The sequence below is a fragment of the Arachis hypogaea genome, chromosome 6, assembly GCF_003086295.3.
Source record: "Arachis hypogaea cultivar Tifrunner chromosome 6, arahy.Tifrunner.gnm2.J5K5, whole genome shotgun sequence".
NCBI classification, from domain to species: domain Eukaryota; kingdom Viridiplantae; phylum Streptophyta; class Magnoliopsida; order Fabales; family Fabaceae; genus Arachis; species Arachis hypogaea.
Genome location: NC_092041.1, coordinates 82,256,536 through 82,266,185, shown reverse-complemented (window position 1 = coordinate 82,266,185; position 9,650 = coordinate 82,256,536). Strand labels below are relative to the sequence as shown.

Below are 9,650 nucleotides of genomic sequence, written 5' to 3'. Positions count from 1 at the left end.
TAATAGAAAATAAACTAAAGTGTATAATGTTTATTATTTGGCGAAATAATAAACTTTCTTTGGGTCGATTATTGTTCACATAAATAATGAACATTATTTTCTATTACTCAAATATTATTAATGTGTACAAATAACTTAGCCAAATATAAATTTTCTTTTAAGTAGATTAATATTCACATAAATGACATATATATAATAATCACTACAAGAAAATAAGCCTTTTGCCACGCTTTAAAAGCATGCCAAAAAGTACAAAAAGCGTGCCGATAGCTTTTTGCCACGCTTTTTGAGCTATCGGCATGCTTTTGAAAGGGTCACATCTGCCAGCGTGTCGGTTGCTCTATCACCACGCTTTTGTGGATCTATCAGCATGCTTTTTTTATTGGCACGCTTTCATTTCGTGCCACGCTTAAAAGCGTGGCCATAGGTCTTAACCTATAGGTACGCTTTATAAGCGTACCAAAAAATGCATGTATCACCACGCTTTTAAAACGTCCAGAATGTATGCTTTGGGTACTCTTTAAAAGCGTACCGATACGGGAAGATATGGCTACACTTTTTAAACGTGCCAATAGGATAAACGTATGAGGATATGGGTACGCTTAGAAAACGTGCCAGTAGATGGGGATATGAGTACGCTTTTAAAGCATGCCGATTGCCAAATTATGGCCACGCTTTTTAAGCGTGCTTGTTGAGCCCAAAATTAAGGTATAGCCACCCTTTTTAAGCGTGCCCATAAGTTTGGTCAGAATTTTTTTTATTAATCTTCCTAATATTTCGTGCAAAATTCATATATAATTTTAAAATTATAGACCAAAATAAAATTATATATATTGAACTAATCCAACAAATATAAACTTTCCCATAAAAAAAAGGCATACATATAAAATTGTCACCATAAAAGTAGGTTTTGATAACAAAGTACCAAAAAGTAAAGTCATAACAAGTAAATAAGAATTGCCATTCCAACAAGTGTCACATATCTACTTCTTTTATATACTTAGTTACAAAATATCAAATTTCATGAGTAGTGTGATCATCCATTATGAGCTCCATTGTTTTTATCACAGCCCTGCAGAATTTTGAATAATCTTGTGGTTTGTACATGTTATAAAAGCGACTTCAATTAAGTCCAATAAATCCAATTCCAAATCCAAATTGATTAAACATGAAAATGGCAAAGCAACTTTAATTAGGTCCCACAGCATTGCATATTTAGCAATTAGAATAAAAAACACATATCAAACACAAAAGAAATAGTCTCCTATACATGGTCATAAAAGAAGCTGTTCACACACAAATTTCAAATTATTGGAGCAGAGGAACAAATATTTACATGTAAAAAATTTTCAGAATTCTGGTTACATTTTATTTTTTATTATTATCCATTAGCAAATTTGGTGTGTAGAGTCAAAATTAACTAAGCTAGAAATGGAAGAGGCAAGGAATAAAAAGCAATTCGGAAGAGAAGAGATAGTGTAAAGTTGACTCGCAGGTAACAAGACTAAAAGGAATGCTACAATTCACAAGTGCATCATCATCATCATGCAATTGGTTTAGCTGAATGGTAAGCAACCCATCTGTAACTAAAATCCATATTCCTTTTCCCTGATTAATGCTACACTACCTTAGGATAGTAGTAATTAAATTTAAATGACAAGAAAGAAAGGGGAGAAACTGAGAAAGAGAAAATGACAAAGGAGAATATATGGTCAAAATTCAAAACAAAAAAAGGGTCGTGGGCATGTCAGAGCGCTTTATTCCCAACCGCGATCAACGGCTTCCGCTGAAAATGAGATTAAATTGCCAAATCTCTTTCTTTCACACACCCTCTATCTTAATTCTCAATTCTCAATCAACAGTAATTCAATTCAGCCAGCAACATAAATTCTCAATCAACAATAATCGACAATTCTCAATTCTCAATTCAGCCAGCATAAATTCTCAATCAACAATAATCGACAGTTCTTAATTCTCAATTCAGCAATAAACAATTCTCAATTCAGCCAACAACATAAATTCTCAATCAACAATAATCAACAATTTTCAATTCTCAATTCAGCCAGCATAAATTCTCAATCAATAATAATCAACAATTCTCAATTCTCAATTCAGCCAGCAACATAAATTTAACATGAAAAACAAAATTCTATAATCTAAATCAAGGGAATTACAATAATTAAAGGCTAGGACAGTTACTTACATCATCGGTTGGTGGAATGTGAGTTGCTTCGGAGGAGTGGAGAGTATTTTTTGGTCTACTACTTGAGGCATCTAAAGGAGAATTTTGGGCTGCTTGCACTAAGGCTGCTACCTCTTCCTCACTCATTCCAGGATTGAGTTGATGCAACATCACCTTTAATAGACCATAAACATCGTCTATCTTCTTTTCTAATGCATGCACCTTATCATTGTATTCAACCTTCACTTGGCGAATCTCCTCATCCTTTCTAAGAGAGCTTCTTGTAATTGAAGTCCCATAACAACGAAGTCGACCTGGTTGGTCCTTTCCTAGCACTGCTACAAATGCATCCTCATGATTTTCCCCTGCTTCTATGCGGCTTTGAAGTTCATTCTACCAAAAGTAACAACAATAAAAAAAAGATACAAAGTCACATTAACTTAATATAAATACAAATCTATCTAACATTCAAATTGTACAAATCCAAATACAAATACAAAACAACTCACAATTGTTGTTTGTGTTTTAGCATCAATTTCTTTTCCATTTTTACTTGTGTGTGTTGCTGTGAAAACTTTAGCCCTTAATGGCTCTTCATTGTTCTCTTTAAAGTCATGCTAGAGTATGAAGAGAAAATTTTATATGAAGCATACTAACTAGACAATATAACATGGATATAAAGGAGAAATCACAAAAAAAATAAGTTATGTTACCAGTTGCTTGCGCACTATTGCAAAGTTTGTGAAACCCATTCGGTGAGGATATGTTTACTTTGACCTATTTTCAGTATTCTTAACAGACAGCCTTAATATAAACATGAAAAAGAGATATTATTCTTAACGGACACATTTTCTTTCTCTTTGAAAATCACATCACCTTTTTTTGAAATAGCAAGTCTAATCACAAAAAATCAAGGATAGCTAGAAGAAATAAAAGACATAGCATTACCTTGATAGCGGGAAGACTCCAATACCGAATTAGCTTACAAAACTGAAATTCAGGAATCTCTAATGGTCGGTTCTTTATCATTTCTTTCTTTGTGTTGTACTTTAAGAAATGTTCTTTTTTAATTTCACCCTTGTATTTTTTCCATGCACGACAAAATCCCCGCATGACCCACGACTTTGAACTTATTGGAAGAATAAACTTTTGCTATGCAACACATACATTAGAACGCCAAATGTTAGCAAACACAACATAACAAATAAATAAATAAATGAACTGTCCATAAAGTCACAAAACGGAGATTTCTAACTGTTGAACCCAAAAATTGACCTAGGTTAGCTACGACCTCCTTGGTTGGACCAATATGCTGCCCTTGTAAAAACTCCACCTCCCGTCGATCATTAAAATCAGTGGCATGAAGTTTTTTGCATAAGATCTTGCCACGAGTTTTCTTTTTAGTACCTAAGTCCAATTAGAATAACAGAATTTTAACTCAGACTAATTGAAAAGTAATATAAGCTATAATTAGGCAATAAGGGAGATAAGAAAAACTACCTTCATTACTAGCTTGTCCTCCATTACCCTCAATATTTGCAGTATCTTCCTCATCTTCCTCATCTTCCTCGTCTTCGAAATTAATCCCATGCACCTTAAGATACATGTCAATACTCATTCCTTTTTTGTTTGATTCTATGCTCAGCCCACTTGTATCTTCTCCCTCCTCATTAGAACTTCCATCATCTTGATCCATTGTATCATCTTCAACAATTTTTTTATTCCCATTTTTCGAGTTCTTTTCAGCTTGAAACATTGCCTCATTCCCACTTTGGGGGTTCTTTTCAGCAGCCTTTGAATTATTCCCAATACCCTCACATTCTTGAAACATTGAGTTTGGTTGGACCTTCTTTTTCTTCTTCGGAGTCCCAGTTTGCTCTTCAAATGCATCTTCCACTATTGTGATGGGTTGTTTTCCCTAACAACTAGGGTTGAGACCTAAGTTTAGTTTTTCCATTGAAAGATCTTTTATTATGCCTCCATGGGTGATTCATTGGTAAAAATCTTCAATGATCCATATAAACAGTCTTGTGACTATGTTTCAAATAGATAGAAGAAGTCTCATCATTACAACACGAACAAGCCAATTTTCCCTTTGTACTCCAGCCAGATAACATAGCATACGCAGGTAAGTCATTAATTGTCCATAAAAGACATGCTCTCATGTTGAATATTTTTTTCTTAAGATTCATATGTTTCTATACCTGACTCCCACAGTTCTTTTAATTCTTCAATAAGTGGTTGAAGAAAGACATCAATGTCATTTCGTGGTGACTGTGGTCCAGGAATGAGTAAAGAGAGCATAAAATAATTAGGCTTTATGCTCATCCAAGGAGGCAGATTGTACACCATCAGAACAACAGGCCATGTACTATGTGTACTGCTCAAAGTTCGAAACGGATTGAACTCGTCGCTTGCTAAGCCTAGTCTCACATTACGAAGATCCTTCGCAAAATCTTCATGTCGACTGTCAAATGCTTTCCATGATTCACCATTAGCAGGATGCCTTAATGAGCCATCTTTAACACGCTCATTATGATGCCAAGACATAGCTTCAACTGTCTCTTGTGCACATGAAAAGTCTTTGAAGTCTGGGAATCAAAGGGAAATGCCTTAGAGTTTTTGCAGCAACTTTACGAGACTTTCTTGATGAGGTTACATCATCCTCTTCCACAACAGGATGCTCAACATAACGGGATAATCCACAGACATGGCATGATACGTCATTCTCATGCCCATTTCGATACAACATGCAGTCATTAGGACATGCATTGATCTTTTGGTAGTCAATACCCAGATTCTTTATCATATTCTTGGTTTGATCAAATGAAGTAGGGATATTCAAATGTGGCATTCTTTCTTTTAATAATTTCAAGAGAGAAGTGAACGACGCATTACTCCAACCATGCAAGCATTTTAACAGGTAAAGACGAATAGTAAAAGATAATCTTGTGAATCCTTTACACCCGGAGTATAGTTCTTGGCTTGCCTCGTCCACCAATTTATAAAATTCCTTTGCACTTTCATTGGGCCCTGTATTTTGTCCATCAAATTGTGTAGTATCTCTGAATCTATTATATAACAGCTCATCAATATTATCATTACAGTTATATTCACCGTCTGTGTCACTGTCAATATCCATAGCAACAAGTGATTATCCCTGATTAAACCACCGTCTATAACCTTCTACAAATCCATGGCATATTAAATGGTTATACACGTCATCTCTCTTTAACCAAAGTCTATTACAACACTTTTTACATGGGCATTGAATTTCTTCCCCTTGAGGAATTCCCGCTGATGAAAAAGCAAAATGTAAAAACCTTTCTACACCAAGTTGATATTTTTTCAAATGACGGGGCGTATCCATCCAATCCTTGGAGACACCCATCGAAAACCTATGTATTTTAAATAGATAGCTAAGTTCCTATTCTAAAGACCTTAATTAACGTTAGTCTCACTAACTGCAAATCTAGCTTCCTATGTAACTTATAAGAGACAATATTTTCCCAACCTCCAAAATACTTTAAAAATAACTAACAAAAAATATCAAAGAAAATTGAGTTTTAGCTATTCTTAAATAAAGCCTTGAAGTGACTGCCTCGAGAAAGCACTTAAAGTATTATACATAACATGAATAACAAATTAAGTAGTATACATAACATGAATAACAAATTATACGAGGTTAGGACATAGAGAACCACGATCACATGACCTTTAATGATAGAGGTTCTATTACAAAACAAATAAGTTATAAAAAGTATAATAAGTTATACAAGGTTAGGACATAAATAACCACGATCACATTCGCATAGTTGCCTCTACAAAAGGCGTCGGAATTTTTAAAATGAAACTAAAATAAAGATAGTAGTCAACTAGCACCGCAGAAACTATATCCGTACCCTAGTAGCAACAGCAGTACCACAGCAGAAGCAAACCAAGAGAGGTGGACGCGGCAACAGCAGCGAAAACACAACTATTAAAAGCCTATAATAAAAATAAATAGACTTAAATCAATACTAACAAGATTCAGTAGCAACCAAGCAAACACAAGATTCAGTTCAAGCAAACAAACACAGTTTTCAATTTTACTATTGTATATATTGATTAGTATATGACATGGCAAACAAAGGTAGAAAAAAAAAGTAAATACTAGTTTTGTGTAATGATATATGCAGGTTCTGTTTGGACAACAGCCTTGATCGTAACAAGTTAAATGGGTTTAAAAAATTGGAAATGAAAAGGTAGCATTAATGTGGAGCAGTGTCGATGATCATGATCATTATAATCAGCTCAAACAAAAAAAGTTTTAAAATCTGCACACATCTGAGCTACAAAAGACTGTGATCTGTGATAACAAGACTGAAATCAGATTAAATGGGTGTATTCTATTATTTTCTGATTACTAATTTTGACTTTATGATTAGATAGTGAGTGTAACCCAAAAAATAAATTAGTTAACTAGTGAAAAGGTTTCAACAAAAATGAGCAGCCACATTCTTGTTTAAATAATAAAAATCAGTCAGCATAAGAGAAATAACAGGCCACAACAATAACAAAAGAACAGAATTAGTAAATCCAACTTCATACGTAGCAGAATTTCAAATCTCACATAGCAATATAACAAAAGAATTTCTTAAGTAACATTTCTAAACAATAAAACTTCAAAAAGAAAATACTTCAAACACCAGAAAACTATCAACATATTTAACTTACTTTTTTTTTTCAAAATTGTAAAAAGAACTTTAGTTACATTACTGCTGCTCACATCTGACCAAGCATGCTTCCATTTGAACTTGTTATTATCCCAATATCAAGTTAACACATTCAGTAGCAACAACTTTTGCTAATAATGTCTGAAATGCAATAAAAATAATTAAAAAGAGAATGGAGTCAGAAAACTTCAGTAAGGGGAAAAATGTAAAAAGCAGGTTGAATATTGTCATTAATAGGTACTCAGCAACTTACTCTGCCAGTTCCAAGAGGATCGTGCAGAAGAACGCTGGATCTCTTGTGTAATCCAGATGCAAAAAGATCTTTATGCAGTAGGGGCAACTAAAAATATGAAATTCAGAACAATTAGATATTCTGAAACTACAAACATAAATAGTATATTTGAGCTTGCTTATTATTTAACAAGATAAATACAACAATATATAAGAAACAAGCCTGAAAATGTTCTTAAACAAAAAAATTCTTGAAAGAGAAGCATATTATTTTCCATCAAATAGAGAAAGCTAAGAAATACTTAATGACTGAAAATAAGAACACGTGTTCCAACATTCAGTTTTGCGTTATAATTGAAAATAGTTGAGAATAAGTCTCTACGAGAAGCTACCATTTTAATATCATCAAGAAACGGAAAACATTTATTTATATTTTAATTACTTAAAAACGAAAAAATATACAAAATTGATTTTCTTTATTCAGTTAAAAAAATTTAATGGGTAAAATAATCTAAAACAAACACACTCTTAATTTAAAAAACAGTCACTCGAGTAATTGTCTGTATCCTAAAATATTGCAAAAAGAAGTTCATTGGAGACACATTCAATTATTCACAATGCAGAATCTAATAAACCCATATTCAATTATTCACAATACAAAACCCTGTGATTTCTGGTGCGATCCATTCATCACATTCTTTAGATTCATATAATTGCAATGGAACATCACTCAGCAGGGTGGGAGAAGCCTTAAAAATATCTTTTCATGGAAAAAAAGGATAGAGCTTGGCAAGTGGAAGTGCCTCAAATAGGGAAACTTATTTGGAGCAAGAGTGGCAAACAAACAATAAAAAGGGAAGAAGAAGAAAAATCAGGTATAGCAATGCAGTTCTTGTTCGACTAATTCTATCAGGTAATAAACTATATCCACTTAAAATCAGTGGTTAGAAGAACATCTTAATGGTGTTTACACACACACACACACACACACACCCACCCGCACACACACACACACACACCATGATAGAACAATATGAAAAACATGATATGTGAGAGTGTAAAGCTAAAATAGAAAGCACCCAACCGACTACCAAACTCTAAGAAAGAAAGTCGGTACCTTCCTTCAATTTTTGTTGATCACTAAAAGGAAATGATTCTTGGCTGGACTGATTCTTAAATCTTACAGGCGCTGGATCCTAATATCTAATACTTAACCTAACTAATAATAATGAGTATCACTCATAAAACTAACTCTAACCAACTTTATCCTAATATAGAATTTATAGTACCCCCTAGACTAATAGGAGCTTGCATTACAAGAGCATTTTATCATTTCATCATAATTTAATATTAACAAAGATAATCTTTTATCCAATGGTTTGTAATGCTTATTTTGTTTTCTTAGAAACCATTGGCAGGGTTGCTAATAGAATTGGAGAAGCTCAGTTTACATTAAATGGAATACACTACAAATTGATTGCTAATGAAGGAAACAATACACTTCATGGTACATATACACTAGTGCTAGTACTATATATGTCTACTTTATTTCCCTAATTAAACACATATAATTCTAATTTAATTAATTTCTATTACTAGTAACAAGATTTATCTGATGAAGAAAGATGTCACATATAAAGATTATTCCCAATTCAGCTACCACAGTTTTGATGGTGAAGAAGGTAATGAACCTGAAATTCTCAGCGGTCCAAAATAAAGGAACACAGAGACAAAGAATCAGAGGGAAGAAAGATTTACCAGGGTTTGTGAGAGACAGAGACCACTACGTTGAAGGAGTAGAAGGGCCAACGAGGGTTGCGTTGATGGTGAGACAGAGACAGAGGGCCAACGAGGGTTGCGTTGATGGGCGAGGGTTGAGAAACAGCAATAGGGTTCGATGGTCAGGTGCGAGGGTTAGACGAACGGCATGGATGCAATGATCATTGGCTTAGACAGATGAAGATGAAGGCGATGAAGGCGATGAACGGTCATGGGTGCGATGAAGATGAAGGCGATGAACGATTTTCAGTCATGGAGATGTTGATTGAGGATGACGACGGTGCGGGTAACTAATGCATGGGTGTGAAGGTCATTGGCTTAGACAGATGAGGATGAAAGTGATGAAGGCGATGGACTTTCATGGGTGCGATGAAGATGAAGGCAATGAACGATGAGGGTTACTTAGCTTTTAGGGTTTTTTTTTTGTGACTGGGTCACTTTTGATTGAGGATAAACTAATGTGATGTTGTTTCAGGGTAAGCTAACGAAAAAAAAAAAGCTAAGTGTGGAAAAAAATTGGGTGGGAAACTAAATTTTGGGGGAGGGAATTCTATTGGTACGTTTTTTTGTAGGGTGCCCATAGAACATTGAAACACAAACTAGCCACGCTTTTTAAGCGTGCCGGTTTCCAGATATGGCCACGCTTTTTAAGCGTGACAAAAAAAGGGTGGCCAAATTTTTAACCAGTGGTCACCCTCGTAAAAGCGTGCCTATTTCCTTCTATCGCCACGCTTTTCAAGCGT

General features: G+C 34.4%; 1 long non-coding RNA gene across 1 annotated transcript; it reads right to left on the bottom strand.

Annotated features, from left to right (window-relative positions):
* Positions 1–5,875: 5,875 nt before the first annotated feature.
* LOC112698208 (uncharacterized) lies at positions 5,876–9,367 on the bottom strand. Its single transcript, XR_003810981.2, has 4 exons — positions 8,887–9,367; positions 7,151–7,237; positions 6,899–7,038; positions 5,876–6,169 (listed from the first exon to the last, which is right to left on the bottom strand). It is a non-coding gene; the product is annotated as an uncharacterized lncRNA (long non-coding RNA).
* Between the last annotated feature and the right edge of the window lie 283 nt (positions 9,368–9,650).